Source organism: Marmota flaviventris, chromosome 10, assembly GCF_047511675.1.
Source record: "Marmota flaviventris isolate mMarFla1 chromosome 10, mMarFla1.hap1, whole genome shotgun sequence".
NCBI lineage: Eukaryota > Metazoa > Chordata > Mammalia > Rodentia > Sciuridae > Marmota > Marmota flaviventris.
The window spans coordinates 40,289,332-40,298,566 of NC_092507.1; the positions used below are offsets into that span (position 1 = coordinate 40,289,332).

Genomic DNA, 9,235 nt, shown 5'->3' on the forward strand with positions numbered 1-9,235 from the left:
GGGTTGGGGTTGTGGCTCAGTGTAGAGCACTTGCCTAGCATGTTTGAGGCACTGGGTTCAATCCTCAGCACCACATATAAATAAATATATTATAAAGGTTCATCAACAACTTAAAAATAGTTTTTATTTTTAAAAGAAGATACTTGATAATTTTACACTCAGTATCTTTCATAGTCTATGGATAGACACTTGGGCAGTCACACATATCTTTCCTGAGGCTTGCCTTTGTCTACCTTTTCAGCTTCATCTGCCTCATTTTCTTTTATACTTGTTATTTCAATAATTCTGAAATGAGATTTTCTAAACTTTCCAGGCTTTTGAGCCTTTGCATATACTATTTATTCTTTCTGAAGTGTTCTTCCCCTTACTTCTACTTACTCACCTTATTCATTCTCCAAAACTCACTAAAATAACTGGGTGTGGTGGCATACATCTGTAATCCAAGCAATTTGGGAGAGTGAGGTAGGATTAATGCAAATTAGAGGCCAGGCTCAGCCATTTAGCAAGGCCTAAGCAACTCAGCAAGACCCTGTCTCAAAATATAAACTAAAAAGGGGTGGGGATGTAGCTCAGTGGTAAAGAACCCCTGGGTTATCTGGAAATGGTGGTGCATGCCTATAATCCCAACAGCTCAGGAGCCTGAGGCAGTAGAATCACAAGTTCAAAGCCCAGCCTCAGCAATTTAACGAGGCCCTAAAATCAATTTAGCAAGACCCTGTCGCTAACTAAAATATTTTTTTAAAAGGGGGTTGGGGGCACTGGGGCTGTACTCAGTGGTTAAGTGCCCCTGGGTTCAATCCATGGTACTAAAAATATTCCCAAAAAGCAAAACAAAAAACCATGGGTTCAATTCTTAGTACAAAAAAAAAAAAAAAAGCAAAACTCACTAAAATACTTATTGCATACTTGATCTTGATTACATGTATTCTGTATTCATTTTGGTATCAACAAATGCCCAGATGCCATATCAAGTACTACAATCTCCTTCAAAAACAGTCTGCATTGGAGCTAAAAATCAGAAATATAAAGGTTTGTGAACACAGTGGCACACACCTGTTATTCCAACTACTCACAAGGCAGAGGGAGGAGAATCACTAGTTTGAGGCTAGCATGGGCAGCTTAGCAAGACTCTGTCTCAGTGTAACAATGGTCCACTTTTTGCTTTGAATATAGACGGTGCGGCTCTCCACTGCAACTTATTTTTAAAGTGGACACGTTTCTTTCTCTTCCTCTCTCCTGGCTCCTCCCTAATCTCAGGGGAAACAGGATTACCTTTCTTCCCCATCTTTGCCCACATTTGCCTACCACAGGAACAAAGTAATCCAGGTTTGGGGGATGGTACCAGATTTCAGAAATGACTATCTCCCAAATTAACAAGTGAATTATAGCTCCAACAGAGAACACAAGGAATGTAGCCTTTGAATCACCTCTATAAAAGCCGCTATTCCTGCTAATGGGCAGAATCACAGCCTCTGGGGTAGGAGTCCCCTGGGTTTCTTCTTTGCTAGCAAAGCAATAAATTTTATTTTTCTTTTTTTTCTCAAAACTGTGTTCTTGTTATTGAATTGGCATTGGGAACAAGGACCGAGATTTTGGCAATAGTTTCAATTGACAAACTTCCTAACAGCCTTGTCCTTGGGCATCATCAGGTGCAGTTTGGACAACGAATAGGATATACGTGGCTCTATTTGGCACAACCATTATTCCTTCTTTAGTCATCTTGGAAGTGAGGACCTGAGAGAGACTCCATGTACTTTTGCAATATGTATTTGGGAATAAAGGGAGAGATACTGAGTCTCAAAGAAGTGCCAGTGAAGCACTGAAATGTGTGAAACACCCATAAACCTTTGAAATTGAGAAAGCAGAGCTGGGGATATAGCTTTACACAAACTACTTCAAATGGTGATATAGGTATAAGATAACTGCAACAGACAGTGCTTGCCTACCATGTGCCAGCCCCTGGCTCCATTCCTAGCAGTGCGCGCGCGCGCATACACACACACACACACACACACACACACAGAGGAAGAAAGAAAAGACAGAAAGAAAGAACCCATGAAGAATTGCAATTGCAACTCCAGAGTGAAATGCTCTTGGCCCCATGCCCTTATAACATAAGGGCAATGTGCAAGAGCATAGAAAACTGGTGCAAAATTGTGTAGTGCCACCCTGGCTCCAGTTCAAGTCCAGCCCCTAGCAACCCTCCCTCTGTAAATATTAACAACCTATACTAACCAGCTGTTGTCCACCCCCCCACCCCCGCAGATAGCCCAAATTCTCCCTTGTGTTGATATTTTATTACTTTATCCCAAAGGCCTTTTCTTTATTCTCTATTCTGTCCCTTCCCTTTCTCCTCCCCTCCACTTCCCTCCCCTCCTCTTCTCTGTCCTTCCCTCTCCCTATCCCCCTTTCTCTCTGTTCTGGAGATTGAACCCAGGGACACTTTATTACTGAACTACCCATCCAGCCACCCCCCCTTTTTTTTTTTTTTTTTTTTTTTTTTTGAGAAAGAGTCTCATTAAGTTGCTAAGGGCCTTGCTAAGTAACTAAGGGTGGCTTTGAACTTGCAATAGTCCTGCCTCAGCCTCCGAAGACGCTTGGATTACAGGAACGTGCCATCACGCCTGGCTTCCAAAGTATCTCTCCCTTGCTTATGTTTCTACTTTCCTAAATAAACTTTTTATCCATGCCTTTGACTGAAATTCTTTCCTGTCAAGTATGCCAAGAACCCCATTGGTTCCAAGTCAAGTCCTCACCTCTCTCTGGAAACTCCTCAGACCCTTTTTTGGAGACATGTCTTCAGTAATTATATTGTTTCAATATAATCTCTCCAGCAGAGTACATTGTTTTCTCAGAGGTCTAATAGACACTGTTCCCTAGAGACAGGTAGTAAAAGTTACCAGTCTCTGAATTATTTGGGATTGGAAACTAGCACAAGTGTCATTTCTGCTGTATTCTCTTAGTCAAAGCACTCATAAAGTCACTCATATTCAAGAGGAGGAAACATGGGCTTTCTCTCCCTCTGCAGATGGCTCCCATTTCTCCCTTGAATGCATATTCTCAAAGGCATTTCTCTCTCTCTTTTTCTTTTTTCGAGGTGCTGGGGCTTGAATCTAGGGCCTTGTGCACATGAGGCAGGCACTCTACCAACTGAGCTATATCTCCAGCCCGGCATTTCTCTTTTGAATGTATTTCTCACTTGAATGTGTAACTACTCCCTTGAATGTGTAACTACTTTCCTAAATAAACTTGTCAATAAAAGAAGGGGTGATATTGGTTAAATTATATTGTTATATTGTGTATTGTATGCATGTATGGATATATAACAACAAATCCCATCAGTATGTACTACTATAATGCACCAAAAAAAAAAAAATGTTGGGGGAATAAAGCAAAGAAAGAGAGAGAGAGAGAGAGAGAGAGAGAGAGAGAGAGAAGGAAACACAAGACCCTGCCAGGATTATCAAAGCATTTACAGCCATCTTTAATCTGTCACAATCTACTTTCTGGTCACAAATTATTTACATTCCTCTCACCATGCAAAGTATGCTCACATCTTCAAAGGACTCAGCAAAACTCAGCTCACTACATCAGACTAAGGATCAAGGTCTGTGATCTCTTCAAATGCTAGGTGTGGTTGTGGGCTTCAGACACAGCTCACAGAGCTTAGTTTTTGAGTATCCTTTCAGCCTAAACACCTGTGAACTAAAAAAATAAGTTGCTCCCCTTTACACACACAACTACAAATGGTGAGATAGGTATAAGATAACTGCAACAGACACTCTTTTTTGAGAGGATTGTAGGGCCAAGCATAGTGGCACATGCCTGTAATCCCAGCTATAGGGAAGCTGAGGCAGGGGGATTGCAAGTTCCATGCTAGCCTTGGCTACTTAGCAAGACCCTATATCAAAATAAAAAGGGTTGGAGATATGGTTCTGCAGTAAAGTGACACTGGGTTCAAACCCAGATACCAAAAAAAAAAAAAAAAAAAAAATCTGAAACCTAGCTATTTGCAAGTTCCTTAGTTAAGACTTGGTTCTGCTACCTAGAAATGATTCTCTGCCCTCTGTCGTCATTTCTTTTCCATAAGAAACAGCCCATTTTTGAAACTGAGTATTTTTTTAATGCAGTGTTGAGGATTGAACCCAGGACCTTAATACATGTTATGCAAGTGCTGTACCACTGAACCACATCCCTAGCCCCAAATCAATCTCTCCTTCCCTTCCCTTCCCTTCCCTTTCCTTCCCTTTCCTTTCCTGTCCTTTCTCCTCTTCCCTTCCTTCCAAGACAAGAGCTTATTATGTTGCCAAGGCTAGTCTCCAACTCCTGGGCTCAAGCAATCCTCCTACCCTCCCCCCCCCCCCCCCAGTGCCTGGACTACAGATGCTTACCACTGTACTTGGCTTATAGCTTACTACTTTCCTCAGTCTGCTTTCTGCCCTTAGTAGGTAGGGATCCAGAGAACTTTTATTGATTTGTACTGTCTGTGAATTAGCCGAGCTAATGTAACTTTTTAAATTTTGGAGGGTAAAATAAAAAGCAAAATAAAATAAAATTTAGGGAGTTTTCTATGTCTCAAATTATACTCCACTCCATTAGGAAAAAAAAAAAAAAAAAAAAAAACACCTTGTAGATGGGCCCCATATGCAGCTGATGTGAAACCACACCCATAAGGCTAAAAAACCCTGTTGTTGATCAGGGAGAGACTGTAAGGCATATAATTAAGATCCTTATACTTTTTTCCTTTAGAAATGATTTTGAAAGTATTTGAAAATTTCTGAGATTTTAAAAGGTTTTGCAGTCACACCCTTGACTTATCTTTACCCTGTGATCTCATTTTACTGGCAACCCTATGGATTTGATATTTACCATTTCTTCCTTTGAGATCTTACAGAGACTAGAAATGCTACCCTGAGTCCTTCTATCATATTTTTGGATAGACAACTAGAAATATTCAGTTGATACTCTGCACTTTCTATGTGGAAACTCCCCAACCATATGCACATGGTCATTAAGTATCTTTCTACTTTGCATGTTACCAAAATCAACAGTGTTGTCAAACTTGTCTCCAATAGCAATTCCTTGGTGGCAAACCCAAGAGATTAACGATCTCTTTCAGGGCTTTCCAGTTTTCACTAAAAGGCTCCTCTAGACCTTGAAGGTAGAGACCCATTGGCCAGTCCCAAAGTAATTGGTAGATGTTCTGGGGTTTTGTTTTTGTTTGTTTGTTTTTGCTATAGAAACACCCTATTTGCAGGTATAAAATTCTGTTATGTTTATTGGTTAATGATGTAGCAAACTATCCAAAATTTAGTTGCTCAAAAAAATTCATTATTTCTCTCAATTTTGTGAGTCAATATTCAGGGTAAAACTTGGATGTAATTAGGGGGTCAACCAAGCAAGATCAGTGATGGTATTCAGCTGGCAGGCAGTCTGGTCTGGAGGATCCAAGACAGCTTTATTCATGTGATTGACACATTGTTAAGAAAAACTGGAAGGCTAGGCTCAGAACCTTTTTCACTGCATATAGTATTGAAGACTCCATGAGGTCTCTCCAGAGGGGTGTCATATATCTTATATGACACCTGGGGACTCCATGAGGCAGTGTTCCAAGCATAGGAAGTTGAAGCTTCCAATTTTTTAAGGTGTAGCTTTGTAATGGGCATAGTGTCATTCCTGCCATATTTTATTAGTGGAAGCAGTCACCAAGTAGGCTTAGATTCAGGGGGAAGGGCTAGCTGGTAGAACTAACAGACTAATAAGGTCAGTAGGTAGGTTCACATTTAATACAAGATGGTAATAGAGTATTGTAGTAAAAGGGACTAGACTGGCTAAGAGTATCAGAGAAGTGCTCATAGAGCTGAGTTTTGAAAAATGAAGAAAATTTGCTAACAGAAAAGAATGAAAGAGGGGCTGGGGATGTGGCTCAGTGGTACAGCGCTTGCCTAACATGTTCAAGGCCCTGGGTTCAATCCCCAGCACCACACTGCAAAAAAATAAAATAAAATGAAAAGGTTTGGGAATGTAGATGAAGCTTAGTGGTAAACTTCCCCACTACCCCCGCCTCAAGTTCAATCCCCAGTACCATTTTAAAAAAGAAAAAAAAAAATGAAAGACTTTCCATTCATGAACCAAGGAGAGGAACAGTAAGAGAATGTGCATAGTATGTTTGCGAAACATTGAGGTGTTGATGTGATTGGTGTAGAAGGTGGTGAGGAGTACAAAGTGCTTATTTTATTGTTTGTTTGTTTGTTTGTTTGTTTTCCTGACTCATTCAGAGGGATAGGGAGAAAATGATTGGGTACTTCATTTCAACATAGTGCTTTTATTTTGTTTTATTTTATTTTATTTTATTATTAGAGCTTTATGGTTATACATAGTAGTTAGTTTCATCCTGAGAGACTCCTACTATTGCCAAAAGCTCGGTCCTTGTCCAGATGCCAATCCAATAATGAGGACACTGGTTTGGAAAAAAAAGTTTATTGCTTTGCTAGCAAAGGAGAAACACAGGAGACTCCAGCCCAAAGGCTGTGATTCTGCCCATCAGGTGATTCAGAGAAAGTGAGATTAGGGAGGAGAGATTAGGAAGGAGATCACCGAAAAGAAGATCAGGGAGAAGAAGTTTAGGGAAAAGAAGACCAGGAAGAAGTTTAGGGAAAAGAAGATCAGGGAGGGGAAGGTTAGGGATAAGAAGATCAGGAAGGACAAGGTTAGGGAAAAGAAGATCAAGGAGGAGAAGGTCAGGGAGAAGAAGGTTGGGAAAAAGAAAAAAAAAAAAACATGTAAGTTTCAAAGCCACAAGGAATACAGTCAAAGCATCAAGTGAACCCTTTATAATACATGCATGGAAATAGATGTATGATCCCCCTTTTCCCTCCCATGCTCCCTATCTTCTCCCCGTCTCCTTCTTCTAGTCTATTAGACTTCCTTTTGCGTATCTATTAATTTGTATTTGATGGGTTCTTTATTTAATTTTATCCTTCCCTCCCCCTTTCCTTTATTTTACTCTAGTTTCTAATTATGAGAGAAACCATTGGACCTTCTGGTTTCTGAGTTTGGCTAATTTCACTTAGCATGATATTCTCATAATTTCATTCTTTTTAATGGCTGAGCAGAATGCCATTATTTGTGTGTGTATGTGTGTGTATCTCACAATTTCTAAAAATATGGAACACTTTACAAATTTGCATGTCATCCTTGTACAGAGGCCATGCTAATCTTCTCTGTATCATTCCAATTTTAGTATATGTGCTGCTGAAGCAAGCACAACATAGTGTTTTTCCTACTGATAATTCCAAGGGTTGTGACTCCAACACTTTCCTTTCTGTTCTCCCCATTTGCAACACTTACCACCACTACAATCCAGCCCCGTTTCTTTATTAAATTATGGCAATAGGATTAGAGGAAGATAAGGTCATTTATCGTTCTATATTTACATCCAGTACATAAACTACTGTTTTTCAATAATATGTGCATTTCCAGGTAATGGACACTATGTGATAAACATCAATCACTGTTTTCATAATATTCTATGAAGGCTACATGTTGAACCTGACCCTAGTATTGCTGGAGTCGAGATTTATATGTTGCAACTAAGAGGTTATTTCACCTACATTAGACTCCAACACACTAAATCAATACCCACTTCACTACCCATGATAGGGCCTCAGCCATATTCTGTGATGCCTTTGTGAAAATTAGAACAAGGCACACTATATGGGCAAATACCATACTATGACAATTTCAATAGCTCAGAGAGTAACATCTGAATTTCAACAGCCACTTGTTTCCAGAGTTGGGCACCTTTGCAACATGTACAGACCGTGCAGCTCTCTGTTTTGCCTTGTGGTTAGTGTTCCATTATAAAATTCAAAACAGAGCCTGTGGGCACAGATCAGAGAGGCTATTTTCCATTTCCTTCTCTCCACATTCCCCAATCCTAATGTGTTGTTATTTACTGTTCAACAATAAGCAAACTATCCTACTTCTCTTATTTTTCTCTCTCCAAAAATACTAAGGATTGTCCTTTCCCATCTTGAAATACAGAGTCCCATTTTTCAGAAATAAGTTTTGCAAACATAATATTCTATCTGTACCTTCACAGTGATTTTTAATCCACTTTTTGTGGCATTGGGGATTGAGCCCAGTAGTACTCTACCACTGAGTTATATCCCCAGTCCTTTTAATTTTTTATGATTTCTCATGAGGCATTGTGGCCTATGACTGTAATCCCAGAAGTTCAGGAGGCTGAGACAGAAGGATTGAATGTGTGAGGCCAGATTCAGCACTTTAACAAGCCCCAAAGCAACTTAGTGAGACCCTGTCTCAAAATAAAAACTAAAAAGGCTGGGGATGTGGCTCAGTGGCAAAGTATCCCTGGGTTCAATCCCCAGCATTAAAAAAAAAAAAAAAGACACTAAATTGCCAAGGCTGGTCTTGAACTTGTGATCATTGTGTCTCATCCTTCTAAGTCATTGGAATTACAGGTTTGTGTCACCACACCTGGCTCACTCTGACTAAAAAAAATAATTCTTACTGGGAATGTAACTCAGGGTTAGAGCACTTGCCTAGCATCCCCCATCCCCCCAAAACAATTATTTCATTGTACAAACGATTTTGAAACAGTAATACTGTGGCAAGGGCAGACATTGTTAGCAATTCTGTCCCCTATCAAATAAGCCATTTTTGGTTTTCCACATTATCCTGGTGATTATTGTCTCCAAGTTCCTAATTCCATTTTCTATCAACATATATATGTCATTTTTCACTATTTTAATGAGAGAATTAACTGCATTCTATTTTCTGTATTTACTATGTATTATACTGAAGATTATATTTCATTCATATATTGTCTAAAATATGTCCACAGTTCCTACAATGTTCTAAATTGTTTTTGTTCTTGTTTTTTTGGTACTGAGGATTGAACTCAAGGGCCCTTTACCACTAAGCCACATCCCCAGCCCTTTTTGTTTTTTATTTATAGTACTGGGAATTGAACCCAGGGGGGCTTAATCACTGAGCCACATCCCCAGCCATTTTTTTCTTTATTTCTTCATTTATTTTTGCATTACAATTCTTAATACACCATTATACAATAATTTACCATATCTCTGATTATATATAAGGTATGTTGACACCAAATTTACATCTCCATACATGTATTTTGTATAATGACGACGGTCTCCTTTCACCATCCATGCTATTCCCCTTCTCCATCCCTTTCCCTCCCACCCAT

The 9,235-nt window shown here is 39.6% G+C and overlaps 1 non-coding gene across 1 annotated transcript; it reads right to left on the reverse strand.

Annotated features, from left to right (window-relative positions):
* Positions 1-7,160: 7,160 nt before the first annotated feature.
* Positions 7,161-7,267, reverse strand: LOC114100378 (U6 spliceosomal RNA). Its single transcript, XR_003584058.1, has one exon. It is a non-coding gene; the product is annotated as a U6 spliceosomal RNA (small nuclear RNA).
* Between the last annotated feature and the right edge of the window lie 1,968 nt (positions 7,268-9,235).